This window comes from Ixodes scapularis, unplaced genomic scaffold (genome assembly GCF_016920785.2).
Source record: "Ixodes scapularis isolate PalLabHiFi unplaced genomic scaffold, ASM1692078v2 PGA_scaffold3__209_contigs__length_174095766, whole genome shotgun sequence".
Taxonomy (NCBI): domain Eukaryota; kingdom Metazoa; phylum Arthropoda; class Arachnida; order Ixodida; family Ixodidae; genus Ixodes; species Ixodes scapularis.
In genome coordinates this window covers 42,333,410-42,356,926 of record NW_024609868.1, presented here as the reverse complement: position 1 = coordinate 42,356,926, position 23,517 = coordinate 42,333,410, and the positions used below count along the sequence as shown (strand labels likewise).

The 23,517-nt window shown below is 44.3% G+C and overlaps 1 non-coding gene across 1 annotated transcript; it reads right to left on the bottom strand.

Moving 5' to 3' along the window:
• Positions 1 to 1,034: 1,034 nt before the first annotated feature.
• Positions 1,035 to 22,700, bottom strand: LOC115325226. Its single transcript, XR_005717068.3, has 11 exons — positions 22,658 to 22,700; positions 22,083 to 22,363; positions 11,253 to 11,410; positions 10,005 to 10,054; positions 9,821 to 9,912; positions 9,047 to 9,110; positions 8,004 to 8,077; positions 6,887 to 7,087; positions 6,093 to 6,101; positions 3,840 to 3,962; positions 1,035 to 1,558 (listed from the first exon to the last, which is right to left on the bottom strand). It is a non-coding gene; the product is annotated as an uncharacterized LOC115325226 (transcript).
• Positions 22,701 to 23,517: the final 817 nt, after the last annotated feature.

The window sequence follows — 23,517 nt, the reverse complement described above, 5'->3', positions numbered from 1 at the left end:
CTTAGTTAACAAAATGTTTCAGCAGATATGTAACCATAGAGAGTTCCAAATTCTCCTTTATGGGAGCTGCAGAGCAGCCAGGAGAGGCGTGCTTATGGGGCTGAAGTGACCCCCATCACTCACCAAATCATAAGCATCTCCGCATGTCTCCCCCCCCCAAAAAAAAAGGTGCTGGCTATGCCACTGTATAAATTCGCAAACTATCCCGTGCATCTACTCTCCGGCAAAGCACTGGGGAGAGCGAGCCAGTCATGAAAATATCTTGAAGAGCTAAAAAAAGAGTCTGTGCTGTGACGCTGAGCATCATGTAAGCACACAAAACATTATGCTGAGTGTCACAATGCAAGCTGTTTCTTAAGTATAAAAAGCAGTAAAAAAAAGTACTTTAAGCTGTGCCATTTCGCTTAAATGTCATTTAACGTGCCCGTCTGACAGGGGTATTAGAGGCATACTGCTTCTTTTTTATCACATGTTGAACAAGAGTTACCAGGACGATTACTATTACCTGTTATCTGTCGAGCTTCGAGATCAGGCTCCTTCTCATCTCCATGACAAGCGTTCGTAGTATTGGCTTCAGTTCTCACAAATTTGAAGTACTCTATTTCACCAAGCTCAAATATGATGTATCAAAAAGACCATCACGAGAATCCTGATGGTCTGATGGAGTCATATTTTGGGATGTCTGATGGTTGAATGACCTGTCATATTTTGGGACGTCCATTTATTTTATGGTTTGATTATGGTGGTTTCATGGCTAATTTGAAACAGTTCGAGTTGGCCACCACTTAAACAAATGGTTGAGTGCAAAGCATGACAATATGTGAATGCATAATGTGGAAACTAAATTACGCCATGTCTGGAGCCTGACGAGGTGCATATCCCACTTAGAATTGATTTATATTGTCCACTGCACATTGGTAATTGCCAGCCTGACATTTGAGTACGGCAAATGCAGCTACTAATAAGAAGAAAATCAAACAAACTGCGTTGCTTTGATATTTTATTATGAAGTTATGAAATCATACATTGTTTCGCTGGGAGGAATGGCAAGGTGGTACAGAAAAACCGGAAACATTTGAGGACGTACTATCGTGTCCAATATTAGTTGAAATGCCATGACGCATGGCATGTGGTACTATCACAGCCCCCTGTTGGATTTTTCAGCGAACCTGTGTTTGCTGAGGTTTAGGCAGGTTGCTTCTTGCACTCATTGCGCCGCTATGAGCTGGAAATTGACACGGAACGGCATAGCGGTCCAACGAGCACAAGAAGCGATTTCTCTCTACCTCAGCGCATACCGCGGTTTGCTGAACAATCTGAGAGACTACTCTCATATTATTGCGTGCCACGCGTAGTGGCATTTCAGCTTGTATTGGCTGCAATAGTACCTTTGTTCGATTTCAATAGTATTTGCAATATATAAATTAAGCTAAATTAATATAAAGAAAAGGGTAAAAAGGCTACAACATGGGGTGCAAGTGATGGCAGCCCTGCAACAGCATGGGCAGTCCGTGGTGGGACCGCGCATCGAGGGAGGACAGGCAGTAAAGGGATGAGCCTGGACATATCAAGGGCAATTCAGTGATCAGCGAAGAGACCAAACACAGGACGGCCATTGACATACGTCAACAGCAGCGTGGGCCTAGAGACAGACATGTACAAATTACTCAAAAAAGGTAGTTAGGTTACTGAGTATCGAGGCCAAAAGTAGTTGGAGTAGAGTAGAAATTACGCATTTGTAATAGTAATTGAGTAAACTACTAACTACTGCAAAAAAGTAGCGAGTTACTTTGAGGTTACTTTCAAAGTTACTTTTTATATTATTGTGGCAGCATAAGGAACAGCAGTTTTGATCAGTGAAAAACCCTGCGAGCCTGAAATAAATGCAGTAATTTTATGACTTCCAATATAGTTTATTCGCTAGCAGAAGCAGTTGTCGTTCAGAGTTGTTATCGGAAAGTTTTCCCCTTTTCCTTCTAATGACGTCCCCAGTCAAGCTAAAAGACGTTCCACCGTGGCGCTGGATGCAAAGGCAGCGTTCAATTTCAGAAGCAGGCTGCGTGTGAGGCTTCCCTCGGCTAGAGGGTCTTTTATAACAAACTCTCCTCCTTTTTCCTTTTTTTTATTTGGCAAGTTGAGATTTTTATGACTGGCCGCTCTTTATTCTCACGACGTTTGGAGAGTTCGCCGAGCGAGTGCACCTGACCGACAAGGGATCAAGTCTTGCGCCACGACGATGGGATCATCTGAAAGACTGTGCATCTCGTTGCAATGTTAATGCTACGCCACTAAAGAAAAAAAATTGCTTTTCGCCGCTAACTTTAGGTTTAAGAAAAGGATCTCCCAAGGGTAACAAGTACAACGTTTTCAACAAAGAGGAGGTCTCCCTGGCGTGGAAGGTCGGAAGGACGCGAAGGATTACGTGACCAAGCAGGAAGCGGGAACGTGCTCCCATGAACGGATTATCCGTGTTTGCATTTGTGCGCGGGGGAGTCCGGCTTCGGAAGGGAGTATGCGCTGACTACGAGGCGACCATGAGAACAGGCGCCCAGCTGTGAGGTCATTCCAGTGGCCCCTACCGTGGAGCCTACCACTTGAGTCAGAACTCACTAAAGGCACACAACATGAAAACAATAACAATCCTCAGAGTGTCCCCGTCTTTCACGGTTGCAGCTGGAGGCGTGGCGCCTACGTGCATTACCGGATTAGGTCAATACCAGACCAAGGCTTGTTAAGCATCTCTGCCTGCGTTCGTGTGCGCCTGTGTTATATTTTGGCTGCTCGTCGCCACCTTGACCCAAGGACGCCTGTGATGCAGTTTCTACGTCTGCCGAGTATAAGTGGGTGGGAACGCAATGTGAGGGGGCCCCTTGTTCGGGAATGCCACTTCATCTGCCAGTCTTATTTATTTCTGCGCTCAAACATTTGTTATAAAAAAATTAGGATTAGATTTCGAAAGTAGTTAGTAATTTGAGTAGAAGTTACCTGAAAAACGTAATTAAATTAAACTACTAATTACCCAAATGAAGTTGTAATTGAAAGTTACCAGGTTACTCGGAAAAGTAGTTAAACTACAGTAGTTTGAGTTGAGTAGTTGAACTACATCTAAGTCTGCCTAGAGACGACTAAGGGACAGTAAGAGTGACATGCTTCATTGTAATTGTGTGACCATGCAACTTTTTGGAGTGAGCGAGCACGGCCTGATGGGATGGCAGTAGCGACCAAGCCACCCACAGCCTTCTTCAAGTGGTCAGCTGATCAACACACTACTTTAAAGCTGTTTGCATAAACATTTAGAGATATTGTCACAAATGGCAAGTGATGAAGCGGCGAATGACTGAGTAAACTGAACGTTTAATGGGGCAAACTTGTCCCCAAAACTAAAAGGGAACGGAAGATAACAGCAGAGCGTTGCGGGCGTCGAAGTCGGCGTAAGAGCAGAGTCGAACGCTGGGGCGAGACTAACTGCGGCTCGCCGTGCGGAGCCCCTTATGTACACGCGTGGGCTTCTGGAATAATCGGCGTAGAAGGTTCGGCGTGTAGAACATTCTGACCTCGAACAAGCCCAACACGGTTCTCGAATTTACCAGAACATTATGTTAGAGTCAACAAAAATGCGTCCTTGCGGCCAGGAATCGAACCCTGGCTTTCTGCGTGGAAGGCACGCGCGATAACCACTAGGCCACGAGCGGGCTGCCTGCCTTGTCAGCTGCGCTTGCAGCAATATATTAACCCCTAAATAATTTATCTATACCATTATTTAAATTAACTGCTTGTAAACTTGAGATCCAAAATAGTATGTTACTTAATTAAGGAAGTTATAGTATAGACGCACATACCTTTTTAACGATTTCTCCTGAGATCGGACAGCTTTTCTGACAAGTACCGCCGTATCTTCTGGTGCCGGGCTGCCCTTTCAGCCTGGCGGTACCTCTTCTCCCTCAGGTGTAGCCAAAAGCAGCCTGGAATATTGAAAATCCAGGGTAATAATTTTTTGCAGTGCTCAGACTTCAAATATAGAACATCATACATACAGGCTGGAGGGTCATAGTTTAAGAAGACCAAGTGTAAATTAGTCTCAATGGAAGTAGTTAAATGGCAGCTGGCACCTAACAAACCTTCAAAGTTTCTTAGTATTTACAGTGTTCAGAGATTACCATAAAAAGAAAAGTACTGCAGTATCCTGATTCATGTTCCACTCCCAATAGACAGCCCACCCTGGCTTTTGTTAGATTCTTTTAAGCACAAAACAGGTAGCCCATGTCTATAAATCTCACTGCTAGGCCAGTGACTTTGTAAGAAATAGGAGCTCCAGCTGTAGATAAGTAGACAATGAACATTGGAAACCGCCTACATTTGGTTGTCATCCCTCACTGTGGTAACAGCTTAGACAGGCCACAGAATTTAAACATAGCATCATGAACAGCACAAAGAACAATGCAGTTCTATATAAAAACAATCTCACATTCCTTGAAAGATCTTCCATTCATGGCCTGGCTACAATATTTATAACCCTTTTTGGTAGCACTCTACGAGGTAGACTAACTTACATTTTCACCAAATTTCTCAATTTTAGGTGAGGCTACCCTCAGGATATTAGAGCAATGCTCGTTTTTAGTTAACCTTCTAAAAGTCTCCAAGCCATTATTTCTTTACTTATTGCATAAAGTGATGTTTGCTTCTAGAACACTCACGGCAGTAGTCATAAGTATGCCCATATCTGATATAACAATCTGAGATCTCCATAACAAAGTAATCCTTAGGTTGGGAGTCACCTGAAGAAAGAAGAGAAATTGGTGGTTAAAATGAATTCAGAACATTTACCTACCTACAGTAGGCATACATCATGAAAGGTGCATTTCAATCCTGCAATATACATGTCAGCAAGCAGATTATGACCATAAGAAAATTAAATGCAAATGCTAAGAGGATCAGTTTACATTGCCTTTCTTCCCTGAAACTAATAGCCAATAGAATTGAATGCCTTTCACAGCGTGGGCTGTTAAAAACAATGAGGTGTTTGTTCCTGCATTGTTGCACATTTCTCTTTTACTTCAATATGCTGCTTTAATGTTTAATCCGATGCATTTTTATCCCCACTAAGAAAAAATAAGTAGATAAACAAAGCAAAACAAAAAAGTTTTCCTAATGCCGAAATTAATTTCCTCCAGGCATTAATTGGTGCTTTTCGAAGAAGTGTGCTTCCACAAGAAGTTACACAAATGCCAGAAAGTAGCTTACAGCAGATTTTAAAGGGGCACGAAAACGGAATTCCTGCACTCATTTCCTAGCTTGGATGTGGGCTATGTTGCAGCATCACCTCAAAAACAACAAACTTTCGTTGAAAGGCACAAGAAAACTAAATTTAAAGCTAATTATACAGTCTTTCAATGTGAACCTGGTGGATGCCTCCGAAGCTTCGTTGGGGATCTTGAAACATAGTCGTGACATAGCAAAAACCGCTATGTAGCTGCACTAAAACATCGGAGCAGCGCCGCTTCCTAGAGGTATACTCAACTGTTGGAGTAATCTTGCCCTGAACGCGATGACCTTGACATGACTTATCTCACACATGGACGCTTAGTCTGCTTAGTCCGCGTTGGTCCACGTAAAGCCCACAGGTGTTTCAAATGGCTAGGCGGTAACACGTCTACGCCACCACTATGCACCTGAACGGCACAGCTCGTAACCACGCCAGCTTTGCCAGATACCCCACAACGCATCGAGCTCTCCGTTGACTTCTCTTTGAGCACTTGCTCGAGTTCGCTGCTTAGAACGAAAAATAAAATCATCTGTTCAAAATACAAAGGTGCGATTATTATTTACGGTTATTATTTGTTATGCTTGACTTTCATCCTTGGCAGGGTACCCTTGTCACACGTCCAGGGGTTAGCAGACAACCTACTAGAGTAAAATCTCGGTGATACTAATTGGTATGAATTTCGGAATAAAACAAATTCGCAAATTCCCCAGCTGAAGCGCATTGTATACAACGTGCAAATTTTTTAATGTTCCGAATACCTCGACGCGCTGCGATGGCTGATACGAATGCGTGCTCCACAACCTACGGTGGCGAGGAGGCCACGATCGGCGACTGTAAGCTCCCAAGGCTCCAAGCGGCTGATTGCCTGCTGCTGCCAGGGATCAGCCATACTTTGTTTACCCAAAGACTTGAGCTCAAAATTACATGTGTTAGAATCGGACCCAAAAACCAAAACTAAACAAAATGCTAAAAAAACTCTGCAAAGTGGCCAGCCCCAGCACCACCAACACGTGTTTCAAGTCCAATCCAACCTGAATCCGAATTCACTGTTTTGTTTTTGCGATTTTGTGGAATGGTGTTTCAACCTTGGAGAAGCAAAACCGATTTTACTATAAGGTTACCTCTAAAAAAAAAAGATTGCGTAGGCAAAAACAGAAAACAAAGTGATGTTGGTGGTGTGTTCGGTGTGGTCCACAGTGGCATGCGAGCTTGGTTGGAAATATAAAAGAGCCGAATTTTCGCTCGCAAGTTTTCGATGTAGGGCTTCACCAGCACTTAGTGTGTGCACTTCCCGAGTATGTGCATTTGATAAAATGCTTTTCACGAAATGTATGTTGTTCAGCCGTCATTATTTTATCTGCGCGGTAGAATCGCCATTAATCAATTTTTTTAACATTCGTGGGTTGAATATAACTGCGTGTTACTATCGGGGACATGTCAGAATCGTGCAAATTGCATACAAGATATTTCTGCCATAAATAAATGCACATTCATGCATTCCTTGTGCTTCAAAATATAAATTTTGTTTCGCTTTCATTGATGCGAATTTAACATGAAATATTTTACGCGACTACGCGAGATTCGTATCAAGCTTTTAAACAAAATGTTTGCTTAATGAGAGACCCTGCACCTTGTGAGGAGTGAGTGAGGCAAACACCTTCTCTTGCCCCGCTGCCTTTGCCTTGTTGGAGAGGGTGCCGGTCACCGACCTCTCCAAAAGCACTTCCACTGGCCGTATGGGAGCAGCAGCAATCTTGCAAAACATGGAGTCGCACTCTGCCTTCTGCATGATGCCCGGATTCCTGGTTGACGTGCACACCTTGTCTGACATGGATAAACAAAAACGAGAAACAGCTTCACACATACCAATCGTTGATGCAGAGTGGTACTGTATACTCCAAGATGCATTTAAAATGCACTAAAATAATTACATGCATGGAATTGAGGCCTTTAAATTTAAAACAGCGCTACCTATGAATTCCTATCTTCGTGGGCATCTGCAAAGCTGATGGGCCTACAAAGCTTCATGGCATTTGCATGAAACAGGTATGTAATCCCTTAGTTGCATCAGGTGAGCGTGACTATAGAATGTTTTCCAGGCCCTGGCTATAACTACAATTAAGAGCGCGGCAACAATAATGTTTTAATGACTTCTGGTTGCAATCGATTCAATTTAATGTGCTTACACTATCCCAGGAGTGGCCAAACTGAGGCTCGCGAACCGCACGTGGCTCTTTGCAAGTCCATGTGCGGCTCGCGGCTCCCTGGAAAACGTGTCCCTATGACGCGTGTCCCCTAGACGAAAAGAGTTCTAGAATTTAAAAAGAGCTCACAGTCTTGGCAGCCTTGCAACACACTAAATACATACAGCTTGAATGGTTTTTGCCACAGATGCATCCAGTGACCCTGTTTTCTATATTGTTCTAAAAAGACTTTCAACCGTATACGCATAATGGTTGTCAGGGGCAGTGACTGGCTAGTGAATCGTGTATTAATTTTTGCTTAGCGGTGGAAAAGACCTCCTGATACCTAGTGTTATTTGTTGTAGTCGCCAATTATACTTCTCCTCTTTGGAAAGAACTGTTTGCTCCATATCGTTTCTTGTTAAAAATTGCCCCCCCCCCCCCTTTCTTTTTTTCCTGCGGCTCTAACTCCATGTCACTCTGGCCACCCCTGCACTACCCTAACCCCTTTAATGTATATCATACACTGCATGAAAGTGCAAATTTTTTTATTTTACCATTCCACCCTTATTCTGGAGGCCGATGGTAGGATCCACAATCTCATTCTTCGCAAGGGTGTCCTCGTCAGCAACTGAAAAACAATTTCACATTAAAGGAGTACAGAAACCAAATTCCAGCGCTCAGGTTTAAGCTTTAATGTGTTGCATGTTGCAACATAACCTCAAAAATACCAGTCTTTCGTTGAAAGGCAAAAGCAAACTAATTTTAAAGCTAATTATACAATCTTTCTATGTGCACCTGGTGGATGCATGTGGAGCCTATCTGGGAGGTCATCTAGCAACATTGGGGAACTTGCTACGTAGTCATGGCGTTGGAAGGACATTCCTCGGCCATCCTGCTCAGCAACAGAGCGCAGCCACAACAGTAGAGTAGAGAGCTCTTTGCCGTATATGCCTTCTTTCTCAACATTATTTTTTTCCACCCTTTATGAATAAATATCCTCTATGCAAGATATAAGTGATGATGTGTTGCATATTGCTGCACGCATAGCTGGCCAAGTGGGCAGCACGGCCGTGGCCTGACGGTTATTGTGCTTGCCTCACACGCGAAGAGCCAGGGTTCGATTCTTGGACGCGACACATCTTTTATATTCTTGCAATTTACTGTTCTGGTAAATTCGAGAACTCTGTTGCATGTTCGAGGTTAGAATGTTCTATGCGCGAACCTTCTACGCCGATTGTTCGAGAAGCCCACGCATGTACAAAAGGGGCTCCGCGTGGCAAGCCGCAGTCAGTTTCGCCCCAGCGTTTGACTCTGCTGTCATGCCGACTTCAACACCCGCGACGCTCTGCTGTTATCTTCTGTTCCCTTTTATTTTTGGGCACAAGTTCGCCCCATGAAACGTTTCGTTTTTTCAGTTATTATCGCCTCATCACTTGTCATTCGTGATATATGACATGTTTGGCTCTATCACCGCACAGTGAACTTCTTTCATATATTGCAGGCACATTAAAAAAGTTCCCTTTTCATTGCTAAAGCATGGGTTCTGTTAGTATGGTAAACATACGAGTACTCAAAGGTAAGGCCATAAATGACTTACGTGTTAGGCAGTAGGGCCCTATAGTGCCTCCCGCATCAACTGGAAGCTGGGCTGCAGTATAGTCCTGCAATTGATAGAGCAGGGTGGGTCAGAGAAAGGTGTTTCTAGCAGCTATGCATGTGTGCCCCCTAGCAGCAGTACTCACGCACATTGTTGCGTGAGTACTGCTGCGTGAGTATGCACATTGTTGCGTGAGTACTCAAGCACAACATTCCTCATCAACAAATCATGACAACACATTGTTGCGAGTGTCAAATTGGGTCCTTGTGCTATTCCTTGTGATACAGTTGATTCTTTGGTCTCCCTTGTAACTCCCGACTGCTTTAGTGGCCTTTAGGAAATAGAGAAGGCTTGGTAAACTGCAAAGCTTTGCGTGAGTGGTGAAACAGAGCAATCCCAAGGAAGTATAAATGTTAAGGACTCGGCATGACATTACGCTGAGTGTTGGGATTCCCAAGCTGCTTTCAACACTCACATTTTGTGCATGATCGGCTCTCGTTCTGCATCAGTTGGACCGGTTAGTTGTGTGCCCGTTTTGGTCGCTGCTAGCCATATGTGGCTGGCGCTGCTTTTGAGAGCCCCGCAATATCGTCACTTTCAGCCTCTGTCCTGACATAGACCGCAACTAAAAATTTATTTAGCGCTAAGATTTATCTTTCGGTCACTCCCAGCAAAATAGGCTGCACCACATTTACATAGACAGGTGACATTACATATTCTGGTGACAGAATTTCCGCAAAAAAACACTTTGCATTAGAGGGCACAAGGGCTGACCTTTTTGGGAGGTGCAGCTTTGTGTGAACTTGCAGATGCCTCAGCTGCATGTTCCCGCCTGGGCAGCTCAGTTGCCATTTCCTCTTGGGTTCCTAGTAGGTACATTTGTGATCATGAATAAATAAATTGGTTAGGAAGCAATGGCAGCTGATGCAACATCAATGCAAGCCATGTATTAAATTACTTGCATGGATTGACGTTGAATGAGCCACGATTGTGCACCTTAAGTTCGTGCTGCGGAGCGCAAGAGTTTGGCGCTCTATTCATTAAATGGAAAGAAGCGCCACCAGAGACTGACACTCGAGCGCGCTCTTCCTGCACCGAGTATTTCTCAAAATGCAAGTGACTTCTTCGCGCTGACAGAAACATTGTCAAGACGAGGAGTGCAGTGGACCGCTGCCTCATTTCAGTTAAAGAAAGCTTAATCCAGCAAATAATTATGATTTGATTTGAAAGCCAAGACAGCAATTGGCATTACGGAAAAGGTTTGTTCCTGAATCTCGCCTGAAAACAAATTAATCTATCGAACAGTAGCGTTATAATAGTACAGCGACAGAAAAGTTGCCGGGATGAAAAGACCGTCGTATCGCTGCCCTTTGTAGAATGCACAGCCCTGCAAATAAGATACTTCGATTGGAAAGCGAAAACATTGCGGAAAAGGTTTGTTCATGCATCTCGCCTGAAAACTAATAATGTGCTATTCATTAAACGGTGGTGCGCCAGTATGGGAGTAGCCCATCGACAGGTTCCATCTCGCGCTGCAAGACGGAAACCCAAGATATCTGACAAGATTGAGAGTTTCTTGATTTGACAAGCGAGTTCAAGAACGTTGTCTTTCATTTAAATCTGAACAACATGCATGGTCAATAAATAGATCGGTCAAAGTAACATTCAGCATAAGTGGTCGAAGCGAGTCTTCAGAGCTTTCAGAAATATGGAAACATTCGTAAAAATTTCCTAACGTCGCAGCGCATTTTTTTTTCTTTTACTCTGCTGTTTTACAGAGCCCTTAATCAATTTATCTTCAAAATAATTTCGGCATCCGCGAGATGCTGGATTCGTCATAAACATGCGGTCTGAAGTGGCTCATACAGCTCGTCGACAGTTTCGGCGTGTTGCGACACCGTACGCTATGCTCCGTTTAGTTGCTGCGCTCATATGATATGATATCTGTGCAAGGCAGTTAGGCTGCCTTGTCTGTGCAAGGCAGTTAAGGCAGCTGTGCCCATATGATGTCACGTGCAAGGCAGTTAAGTCCCCACGTTTTCAACTGAAGTTTTAGACAGCCCATGCAATCATCTGCCTAGCTTGGTGCCCCAAATAAGCACAGTCCACAATACTCCATTTTCACCACAGTCGCAATAAAAATTAAAGAAAACGGCGATTGCTTGTGGCTACGTCGCACTTTGGGATGGTAAAAATACACACTCACCCGTCAGTTTGGGGATCTCGGCGTCGTAATAGCCTCCAAAACACCTTGTACACCGTCCTACGCTCGAAGTCGGCCACATTCGAAGGATTGCAGTTCCTAAATAAGGCCTTATGGACGCCGCTTATTTTTCCGTTCTCGCAAAATCGAGTGAAACCTACCTAAATATCAAAAACCTCGAAAACACTCCACGACGATGGGCGAGGCTGCCAAGGTAACAAGACGCATGAAACACCTGGATTTGGATTTGGATTCAAAGCTTTTGAAGACGCAGTTGCTCGAACGGATATAAGCGGCGAACGGTTTTCAAAATGTACGTAAAGTATAGATTAAAATGAACGGATTGTCGAGTGTCAAACACTGCGTATAAACTTGATTGGGAACATTTTTGACAGAAATTAATCAAGTGTCAACACTGCATATAAAGAAGCTGGCGGTAACTAAAAGGAAATTGGAAGATTGGTAAAAAAAATCTAGGGAAGGATAAAAAAAGATACATATAAAAATAGGCCATTAATTTAATTTAAAAGAGAGGGGGGTCTGTTATAACTAAATGCATACAAATTAAAAAAAAATAGAAGGGATGACGAAATGTTAGGCTAGGTGGCGCAAGCTGAGCCCGTTCAAAGGGTATAGACGCTTTGCAGCAGCTGTGCATGGACACCGCCATAACTGACCTTCAGTTTTTGTTTCCTCTTATTTCGTTTATTTAACTTCATCATTACAATAGCAGGCCAGGTTATTGCCATATTGGACTCAACTGTGTCCTTTTCTAATAGCGAGTTCTTTTCACGGCACTCGTGCCCACGCGTACCCACTCGCAGCGTGGAACGGGTTCGTTTCGGCCGGCACTCCACGAGTGGTTGCACTCTCCGAGTTCGTTTCAGCGCTGACACCCCACGCTTGCATGCACTCGCTGCACCGAGAAAATCGGGAGTGCGCCAAAATGCAATCCCGTCATGCCTAGCTCCGGCGGGGCCGGCGAGGAGCGGGAGCAGACGACGAGGGTTCGTCTGCTACGATGTGTCGCGGAACCGAACGGGAAAAAAAGTAGATTTTCTGATAAAAATCGGGTCCCGCGGGCCACGAAATCAAACGCGAGCTTGAATTGTGAGCGTCTGCTATTTCCCGAAGAAAGCAATTGACAACCCGTGATTTATTTGCAGGTTTTAAATCGCTCTGTTGCCGTACAAACGCTGAAATATACCAGTGTGTAAAGAAATGCTAAAAACAAACGTAACAGCGGCCCCCGAGATGTCTATCACCATCCGTGTGCGGGTGAAAAATTTAACATTTGTCGACAAAACTCCCCCAGCAGAAACCTCTGACTACCCAATAAGCATCAGAGAAAGCTAAAGATGGAGACTTTACCCGAGGATTGGGCAACATCATCATGTTTAACATTTACCTACGTCAGCTAACTTGCCCCGTCGTATTTTGTTCGAGAAAGCTCTCGTTCTCGATGCCCTCACCAAGGCTAATATCTAATCCACCTATAATGACGATCCAAATTGAAAGTCCCAGTTTTGCTGGATATTCCAACAGGCTAGTTTTAAGCCGTACCCTTTCAGTGGTTCACGAATAATACCATGCTCAAACGGATCAAGCTTCCGCTCGGACAGCATCATCAGTTTTCTTCAGTGTAAACGGTTATAAGAATTGAAAGATCGCAACCAGCTGCTTTGTAGACAGCTGGTTGCGGAAATTTACGCCGTCTGTAATTATCTCTACGGCAGCCTAGCTGCTTGAAGCCATCGCAACTATAAACTACAGGTTGCAGCGACCAACGTTCGTAGATAAACGTTGGTAGCGACTGCATTCTCGCATTCCCACGCATCACTCTGAACAGAAAGGCGCTAGTTTCGGTTTGAAGTCGGTACCTTTTCTACAACATAGATGGCGGCAGCGTCAGTCTTCTGCACTCGGTGCATTTGGCGAGTTCGTTTGAGTCCAGTTTTCCGTGCAACACTCTGTGAGTGCGATGCATTCTGGGAGAGAACTCGAACCGTGCCAGTGCGTGTGAAACGAACTCGCTATAAAGCATCGGCCTTTGTAGGGGATCGTCAACTACCGTTTCAGTTGCTCGGCATCTCAGTAAGACTAGAGAAGGTCAGCAATGGCGGCTGTAATTTGGCACGTGTGTAAAGCGTCTATACATACACGAACTCATCTCTGTTACGTCACGCCGCAGTGGTGGCGCGTCGGACGCACTTCCGGTCCGGGGCTGTGGGCGGAAGTGCTCATGTGAGACGTGTATTCCTGCGTTGTTTTGAAAGGAACCAGACAGAAACCTGCCTTCTCGTCAAAATGCTGCGACTGGGGCTGTACCGAAAGTGTCGAGAAAGATTTGAAGGTCATTTTTCATGTGCTCGGTTCGTCCGAGAACGCGGATATGTGCCGTGAAAAGGGAAAACCAGACGCCGTCGGACCACGATTGCTTGGGCGGGAGGCATTTTGGGTTGAATTCACGGATACTTCTGGTCATCAAATTCATTTGTTTTGTTTCAAAATGAGCGCCGGAAAATCGTCAAGTTGTACGGACCACTTGCGGACTACGTTCAGTGCGTCTTCAAGTTCAAACGGCCGCCTGATTGTTCGAACTGTCGTCTGCTCTTTCAAACGTTTCTGCTTGTCGTCTGCTCCCTTAGATGACGCCGGCCCGTAGATGAAACGTGGGCCTGTTACTTGCGATAAGAAGTAAGTGGAGGCCTCAAAAGACTTAAGTTTGAAGGTTGGTAAGCAGGCTGGACGTAAACAGTAGATACAAGGAGATGTTGATCATTGTTACCAGTGGCCATTGTTATGCCTGATTCACTTGGTTAGAATCTGCTTGCGATTTTCAGTTTTGACGTCGACATTCCAGCTACGGTTCACGCTTTTGCAGTCCGAGTGACGTCGCTACTGAAAATTGCGAGCGAAATTTCATCATGTGAATCAGGCTTTAGCGTACATTCTGCGGCGTCCACGTGGAATGAATCGCCACATGTCAGATGATTCACGCAAAGTTTTGCGGTGTAACGAGCCTCGGTAATTTCGCTGACGCCGCTCCAGTAGTCAGACATTGTTAGGAGGACGTAGAATCAACAATTGCAACGTCAAAAAGAGCGTGGGGACTCACACCGACGCCGACAACATCGCATTTCAATGGTTTGTTTATGGGCGACGGCGAGCTTCTTGCCCACACCCCCATCGCGCATGCGCGGCGCCGGTGGCGTCTGCTAGGGGCGCTCCGGGCGCTCCGGTTTGTTTGTAAACATGAGTTGGTGTATATATAGCCATATACGGCTCTGGGTATAGCCATTACCATCCATCCATCCATGCATCCAAGCGGCTCCGACAGCGCCGTCAGCAGCCGATACATTAAAGATTAGTTCATGATTTACAAGTGCGTTGGCACAACTACGCCAGAGCTGTATATGTAGAGAGTTTGGTCAATGGGAGGCGCAAGCAGAACCAGGGCGTGCGGCAGACTCAGAAAGTGGGCTTGGCATGCTCTCTTGACCAACCAGAAGCCGAAAAGAGTTCCCTAGCGGTGGTAGCAAGAAACAGTTCTAATCAAAGGTCTATGTTCGTATATGGTTTTAATAAGCGCGTAAGAGTGAAGTGTAGTAACTCTTTGTGGTTGAAAAAAGGGTGCACGTGTTGTTTTGATCATGATAATGCAGAAAGATGTAAGAAACGATGCGCCGCTCAACTCTGTTTTGCGCGGACAGAGGTGACCGCTCGGACGACAGATTCCGGCCCTCGGCGCTTGGCGTACGGATTGCGTCGATCGTTCCGCTAGTCGCACTCTTCCACCATCATTTTGGATGCGCGTAATTGAAATATCACGTGTACCATATTTTCAGCCACCGAGAGTTACTCCAATGCAGTTATCAGGTTTGTTTCTCGCGACCACCGCCAGGGTATTATTTCCGGCTTCTGGTTGGTCACGTTCGAATTTCTGAAGACGCCCTGGAACACGCCCAGCCCGCTCTCGGCCAATGGCGCCTCCTCATTTGTCTCCTATACCTCCCAACAAATGGCCAAACTCTCTACATATACGGCTCTGAACTACGCGAGTGGCGGAGTGGTACCGCGTCGGGCTGGTGAACGAAAGGCCTACCAAAAGACAAAAAATAAATATCTATTTTTTTTGCATTTTTATTATATCTATGGTGGTGGTGGTGGTAAAGACTAGGGGTGTCGCGAACTTTTGTCGAACCAGATTTTTTGGTCAAACTTTCGGGGTTCGACTGGGTTGAACCGGTTCGACGAACCTTCAAACTTTTCACCAGATTCGACCGGTTCGAGCAAGGAGGGTAGGAGAGGGCATGACGTCAACCGCGAGGCTCCACAAGCCATGCCCCCTTGACGCCTCGCCTCTTTCTCATTTTTCTCCTCACTTTCCTCACTTTTCAGGCGAACGTAACCACGTCACGTGACCGTAGCTAGCCTTCGTCTAGCTATGGTGTACTAGAATACACCACAGCCTAGCCTTCGATCTGATAAAACTTACCGGACGGAGCGCGCGCAAGCCTGCAAGGGAACCTCCTAGAATCAACCATCCATCTCACACGTGACATGTCACGCGCACCAATCGCCAGAGAGATCTGCGGTAACGCTGGGCACAAAATCGTTTAAACTTTTTATGACTAGGCTTCACCAGTACAGCAACGTGCCCTCTCCTAGTACTTCTAACCTCCTTGGGTTCGACGTTTGACTTTGTGGACAGTGTGGCCAGACCTTAATGCAAGCATGTCTATTGTTTGGAAAGTTTTTTTTATGCAGAGGGTTATTTTATATTGTGAACACCTGCAAATAAAAGAAACTAATTCTAATCAATGAAGAAGTTAATAACTTTATTGTTAGTACTCTATTAACTGAAATAGCCAATCAGTGCTGCACTTAATTCATCTCTTAGCCATTATCATCCAATCTGAAGCCAACTGGTCAGCCTGTCGCGCATGCGCACACGAGTCGAACCTGAATAGAAGGTTTGTCGAACTTTCCACTAAAAGTTCAAAAAAGTTGAACCTGGTCGAACTCGAACCCCGGCCGCTTCGCGACACCCCTAGTAAAGACTTTAATGGACCTCTTGGCAAATATATGCTGCCACCTAGACACACGACTGGGTTCGAGGCTAAGTGTCGAGAAACAACGCGCACGCAAGGCCTCTCCCACCCGTTCCACACCCAAAACGTCGGCTACACTTTGTTCACCCATTGGGGCGCTGTGACCTAGGTACGGCTCCCCCAAACTCGCCTTTGTCCCCATCGTGCATAATCTTCCGCCCCGAAGTCGACACAACGAAACCATCTTCCCTCTCTGCTCGGCCAGAAGGAAGAGAGAGAGGGTACTGGAACCATTTACTCTCGAACCGATGTTTCTACAAAAGGTCCATTGAGTCTACAACGCCTGCGATGCTCCTTCGCTAACAAATGGCCTGGTCAAAAAGGGTTCTGGTGCAGCTGAATACTGAATAATGTGGGTCTTCTACCTTTCGTGTTGCCGGTTTTAGTAACTTTCGTGACTATGTGTTTTCGCTCAATAACTTTGAAGGTCTACTGAACGATGAGACATATGCTTTCCCCTTAATAAAAAAAATCACATCAACCCATTGACCACATGGCTGCCGCCCATCATATATATCATACGCGAGATTCAACGACAGCTTTTTTTTCGCAACATAGCCTCAAATCGCCTATTTTGTAGCATGCAAAGTTGCGGAGCCTCCTCGACTTTGGGCTGCTTATTCAGCTAGGCGGTGGCCCATTCCCCCGACTATTTAACCTTTGAGCGAAGTAAAGCAAAGTAAAGCACAGCCGCGCGGTCTGTTTGGAAGCTGAACTTAATTGCCGCCACGACCATCCGATGCGCACTACAACGGTCGCGGGGCTCGGGGGTGCGGTGTCGATAAAACATAAAGTGTCGACTTTTCGTTGGTAATGAAAGGCGCGTGATGAAGCATATGCGAAACGATGGACCCTACCGTAAATATGGGCTTCCATGGTGTGCATGATTCATTCAGACAAACATATAGGCGTTGACTGCAGGGGGGGGGGGGGGGGGGGGCATCGGGGCTCGCGCCCCCCCTGGTGCGATCCGGGGGGGGGGGCAGAGCCTCCCCCGGGCCATGATCTTTACCGAGAGGCTGTTTACGTGCCATGTAACGAGCTTCTAGTAGTGGCATGTAAACAAAATAACGCACACAGCCACGGACACATGGCGATATACATACGCTGTAAAATGCATGTATGCTAAAATAAACTACTGATAATTGCCGGTGTAGAACAAATTGCGCAGAAAATTATCCCCCCCCCCCCAGAAAATGGAAAGTCTACGCCGCTGCAGACGAACGCACAGTTGCCAGTGAATCGGGGGCTCAATGTGTAAAGAGAAATCGCGTGACATATATTAGTTGTGTCAGCACCTAGCGAGCCCGCTACTCATCACATGCTGGCAAATATGTCGCGACCCATATATCAAATGTTATGAAACGCCTCTGACAGCGCCGTCAGAATACCGTGAGCAACAATTAATCAAGCACTTTTGATAAACATTGTGCGCAAAGAAAGTCCCGACGGCCGGGCAATAAGACGCTTTTGATGAACCCGAAGTAAAACATGAAACTTCTGATGGCCCACCAAGAATGTCCAACAGACCATTAGGCGCCGTCAGGAACTTCTGACGGACCATCTAGACGCATCTGATGGTTCATCAGACTTTTCGATGGTCCATATCAGACTTTCTTGATGGTCCATCAGGAAGCCTGATGGGCCATCAAAGAAGTTTGATGGTCCATCGGGAAAGTCGGATGGTCCGTCAGGAATGGACTGATGGTCCATCAGACTTTCTTGATGGTCCATCAGGAAAGTCTGTTGGTCTTTTCAATCGGGATGCATGTATTACAGCTATGTGTTCAAATATTTTCAAAGTGCTTGAAGTAATGAAAAAACGGTTAGGGCGCAGGCGAGCTGGTGTAAGTGTACCATTTTTTAGACCACCTGAGACTGGGTGGAAGAAACACAATGACGTCTCAAACACAGCTAACCACTTTATTCAGTGCTCCCTCCTTTTATACGTCCTGAACCCAAAATCGTCACCATAAAAAACACTCCAAACAATGGCACCAAGGGGACACGCCTTGACTTCGCAACCACGCTAATCTTAAAAAAAAACAAAAAAAACAACAACAACAACAATGAATCACTTTGAACTAACAAAAGGTACACACGCATCAAAACATCGGCCGAAGAAACATTCTTTGACCTCACAACCCCTCTTATCTTGAAGTAGTTGCAAAGAAGTAGTTGAAGTAGTTGCAAAGAAGAAAATGTGCCTCAGTTCAGTATATTGAAAAGTAGTTTTTAGTTTATGAGCAAACTAGGGGCAAAAAACCTAACTGAATAAAGAATACGCTGTAGACTGGGACGTTTTTAATTGAAATAGTCTAAAATATTGTGATAACGGATCCGTTTCTAACCGGATTTCAATTTGGGTTTTGCTATATTTCATTAAGGTTGAATTTGTAGCCTCATCCAGCATTGGCAGGACACTTAATCACATTCTTGGCATAAGCCTGAAATAAAGTCTAAAAAAGAGCCGTAGACGCCACAAGGAACATTATGCTCACTCACCTGGATTTGCCATACAGCTGCATACAACTTGTTAGCAGGCTGTGGTTGCATTGAAAAGATAGCTTTCCCTAATAGTGATAGTGTGATGTGACCATTGAGATAAGGAAATAAACATTGAAATGTTCACCTGACTCCTGAAGCTTATGGCTTTGGAAAAGCTATTTATTATTTGCATGCAAATTACTTACTCTATGGTTTCACCGCAATGCACAAAAGGAAAAGCCATCTTCTCAGGAGAAAAAAGTAGTTTGTCCATGCAAAGCTGAATACCTAGTATGCTCTTTTCTATATAGTGAGATAAACAGGTGCCTTATTATATGCACATGCTGCATGTGCCTCTCACGAATACAGTCAAACGTGCTTTGACATACCGTATTTGCACGAATATAACGCGAGTTTTTTTTCGAAATTACGTGCTCCAAAACCCACCTCGCGTTATATTCGGAATCGAGTTCAGCCACGAGGCGCGCGAGTCTGGAGAAAGCCAGAGGAGTAAGCCATCCCTCTGGCTCAATGCAAAATATCCGGTGGCAAAAGAAGTGGGAGTGTGGAGGGGAATTTATTAGCTATTGGGCCACGTGAAGGGGCGAAAAGAAAACATAAAAAAAAAAAAAACATTTATATCGCTGTTGTGTTTTTACAATGCGCGCACGCCGCAAGAACTCGGCGCGGGCGCACGCGCCATGCGGGAATGCGGGCACCGGCCAATTCGAGCCAAGCCAAGCCGGGCCAAGTCAAACACGAGCCAAGCCAAGATAGTGCTCTAGCCAAGACCACCAACCGCGTTTACGCAATCGTGCAACACGAGGCATTTGTTTATGCAGAGGATCCAGAACAAGAAGTGTGATCGTGTATCGGGTTGAGCAGTCTTTTTTTCTGCCGGCGCATTGTTTAGTTTCTGCTCCACAGTGGTCTGGTGTTTGTGTGTTGGTGCTTCTGCTTCGTGCCTTGTTTCGATTGTGAGCTGCCGAGGAGCTCACGCTGAAGAAAAAGTAACTACTAGACAAGCAGGTGCCGTGCTGCTGCTTATCTGCGTAGTGGCCAAGTGGATTGTAAACGGAAGGACCTGAGCAGTGAGGATGAGTGCAGTCAAAACATAAACTGATATTTCTTCTATTTCCATTGACTTCACTTCTGCTATGCCCCCCAGTGCGAAAAATTGACGCGGCCTCGGCTCGCGTTATAATAGTAATAATATTTTTTTTTCTTTTTGGGGGCATCAAAACCTGCCCTCGCGTTATATTCGTGGTCGCGTTATATTCGTGCAAATACGGTAATTCTGCATAAAATCTCTCAAAGACTTGTTTTGTCCTTGTGTGTTCTATTTCTAATCACCCTCATTTTGTGTGACCCCAAAGGACATGGGGTCCTGTGTTTCTTGTGGCAGTCTATTTAAAAAAAGACAACAATTACTCCTATAGCTGCCGTCTTTTAAAGTTCTTATCCTCAAGTTTACTTCTGACGTAACTGTCCTCCTTGCAAACTTTTCAGACATGAAACCATTCCTATTTGTGGCACTTGACAAACAAGTTGAACAAATATGTCTGGCAAAATTTATGTCATGTCTATGACATATTCTGAGTCACATCTATAGATAAACAGAAATGAAAAGGGTGAGTCAGTAAGGAAACATGTTTTGAACACAGGTTTATTGAAGAACAGTGTGGCATTTATGTTGCGACAACCACAAATTGATCAAAGCAAGCTGTCTGAGGATCTAGATAGTACTCCTTTTTATGTAGAATATTTTTAACCCAACAAAAAGGAAGAACCTAAGAATTGTAAATACAAAGAAAAATATCATAGCCATAAATTTTCTTGCTTGCAATTGTAATTACACTCTGTCTCTATAATGTTTGCTCTTGCTTTCTAGGCCCTTTGACTCAATGAATGAGTAAAAAAATTTGAGCTTGTTTCTCAACACAGGGTAATAAGGTAAACCACATATTGCACAGCATTCAGGGAAACATACATATGCATATAAACAAGACAAAAAATAATTGCCCTTACACATGCACATGCCAGAAGGATAGTTCGACTCGTGAAACTCTCAGCCACCATGAAGGGCACAACCAGTACTTCTATCATAATAAAAGGCAATCAGTTCCATGGATATTTCTGGCAGCCACAAGTTGGTTTGAACTGCTATGGACATTCTATATATTTGTTGTGGGAAATCAAGAAAAATGCAGCACTGCTACTAATGCAGGGACCTGCATCCTGCAGCATTTACCACATTTAAACTGACGATGCTTGTAGGGCCATCAAAGTATATAAACTTGAACTTCGTTGAGGTGTGGTAACATTTATCTAATCGTTATGCCCAATATCTTTTTTTACCTGTGATTTGCGGCTCCATCACACCCTCTGAACGTAACGGATGTAAACCAATCCTGGAATATTTTACAGACACCATTTCTCAAGGCATTCCGTGTTTGGTTCAAAACAATTTTTCAAATATCATGGCATAGACATGCCAGGCTTTTTCTATTCTGGAGAAGCGCTGCATTTCCTAGTAACATGCCTGTACTGCCCATGCTGATCCAAGGTTCTTATATTCTAAGTTTGAATGAACTCATACCTGGCCAATGGTTAACAGCACCAAAACTAAAGCATCTTTAAAAAAACTTTTTTTGCAGTAACAAAAACAAATGTGTTGGAATATGCTATACTACCTTACAGTCCTTTAGTGTTGAAGGATTACCGGAGAAGAACCTGGAAGTTTCACTGTCATATACTAAGAGGCACGGCAGTTTGCCAGGTTAGAGTTCAGTGTACTGGGAAGTCAGTTTGAAAAATATGTACAATGTCAATGGTAAAAAATAATGAAATAAATCATCTTCAAAAAGACTCGTTTTCCAAATAATAAAACTGAATATGTCAAAAGACATTACACAGTACTCCTGCAGTGTCATAGAAGAAGCAAAACAAAAATCAAATATGCAAGTTTCACTGCCATATAAAGAACTATGGCAGTTTGTCAGGTCATCCCAGGTCACTGGAAAGTCAGTTTGGAAAATATATAGTACATTGTGAGTAGTAGCTTCTAAATAAATCATCATGAAATCAAATATTGCCTTATAGTATTAAAAATACAGTGTAAAATGTGTTATACGGTTAGGTACTCCTCCAGTGTTGGAGGAGCGACAGAAAAGAACTTCGAAGTTTGGCTCTCGTACAAACAGGTGTGGCAGTTTGTCAAGATTACGCCTACCTTGTACATGATGGGCAACTGCTGAAGAAACAACTTTTGATTTTTTTTGTAATCAAGAAAAGCGAATTCAGTGGCCACTTTCCCAAAGCCCCACTCAACTGATTGGCGGACTCGGCTCATCTTGTAATTAAATGTAGCCTGCCCCACAGTGAGGCTCGCACCCCCAAAGGGGCGTTGCAGCAGCTCTCGGTGAGGGTAGGCGGGGTCCCCGTAGAGAACGAAGGGCTTTGGGTTCATCAGCACCTCCAAGTCTGCGTACAACCCACTCTCCCTCAAGATGCCTGCAGAATAACGAAAATTATAGTTAAATTATATCATAAGGATAATGTAAGTTTTTGTACCATGGTACTATGGCATCTCTTATTATGTTTTTAGGATTAGAATCTCCAAGTTGAGGTAATTTCACGCTTACGACAAGCTTAATTCTTCTATCTGTCACAAGATTCCTTGGGCGGCGTGCAGCACGAACCTAATCATGACCTCTCCGGGGAGTGTAATGTCTATATGTTAGGCTGATATAATATGTTACATGCTCACGCTGCGTCACTTTTGTTGTATTAAATGTCATTAATTACTTGAGAAGTTTTGGAGGACCGCATACACTATCAAGAAGCACATGCTCATATGCACACTGTAGTCCTCCAAGATTTGTTATTTAAAATATTTCCCAAAATAAATGATGATTCCACCACAGTACACATATGTTCGGTTATTTTAGTGTTGATGATTTTGCTCTGTACTTTCTAGGGAGTTCATTGTGTTGTATCCCATTCATAATATCTATGTATTAGTTTAAAAAAATAATTTCACTTAAATTGTGCCACATTCTTTGTACTGGCACACAAACATATTGAATGACTTTTGAGCTGTCTTAGAAAATGTCAGTTCCACAGAAAACCACAATGAGTGGAACTAAAACAGTGGCAGAAAATCCTCACCCGCGTCGTGCCTGCATCCCTCATATGGCCCATCCAGCCTGGCAATGATGCCATTGGGGCACATGACTGCTTGGTATTTGGTGCAGTGGTACCTCTTGTGCCCCGAGAAAAACTTCCGCTGGTGCCACGTCGGCCGACACATGGCCCTGGCAGTACCATCGACGAACCCCCAGCAGTTCGTTAATGGAGCTCCCTGGTTGTGGACGGCCTGAAAAAAAAAAATAAATAAAGTGATTGGTTAAAAATATTTTTGCTGATATTTCGTTGTGCTTACTAAGGAATCTAGACAGATCACAGAAACAAAATGTGACAAAGACGTCCTATCACATAATTTACTTGACCTAATGACGAGTGTAAAAATACAACCCTGAAATTTTAGCAGCACAATTTTTCTATTGGTTACATACATTTTCTTATTCAACTTATAATGATTACATTTGCAGTAGACCTATAACATTATGCTATAAGCGATACCCGAGTGCGAAAAATTAGCCCCT